The sequence below is a fragment of the Penaeus monodon genome, chromosome 20 (genome assembly GCF_015228065.2).
Source record: "Penaeus monodon isolate SGIC_2016 chromosome 20, NSTDA_Pmon_1, whole genome shotgun sequence".
NCBI lineage: Eukaryota > Metazoa > Arthropoda > Malacostraca > Decapoda > Penaeidae > Penaeus > Penaeus monodon.
This window is the reverse complement of record NC_051405.1, coordinates 8,887,762-8,888,415: the sequence shown is the minus strand read 5'-3', so window position 1 is coordinate 8,888,415 and position 654 is coordinate 8,887,762.

The following is a 654-nucleotide window of genomic DNA, read 5'->3' as shown; positions in this document are numbered from 1 at the left end:
GAATATATACTATGAAACACGAAGACTATAGAGGAGGGAGATGCACGGAACGAAAAGAGAGATGAATACAGACTAGTCCGGCTTTTAGTATGTACGTACGTATCGAGATCTGTGGACACGTATAACTGTACATAAACACATATCGATTAAGGAGAAGAAGAAAAAAAGCTAAAAGCCATTGCTTCACCCCCTGTAAGGCGTGACCTACCCCCAGCTGACATCACAAAGGTCTGTCTGTCAAAAGTGGTTGCGGACATTTAATGATATGCAAGGAGGGAAATGTCTGAGAAAAGTCACTTGCTCATGACTGCCACCACGTCCTCTCTTATTCATAAAGCAGAAGTTACGAGATCTGAGAATAAATGAAGTTTAAAAAGAGTTTTACGTCTGACATTTCTGACAAAAAGGCTTTACTGACACAAGACTTTCCTTTTCGGTGTCAGATTGTGGGTAATTATTAAACGTGATCGGGGAGGGTTTATCTATACCAAAATGATTGTTTTGTCTTAGGCTTATACACAAGTTGTAAGTAAAAGGAACATGTCCACGGTGAGCATTGTGGAAATATTTGGAGAAAAAGTAAATGGAGTGTTCCTCAGTGTCGTTGTGGTAAATTAGTTGTAAAGAAAATGAAAGTTCAATTTGTTTCTAAAC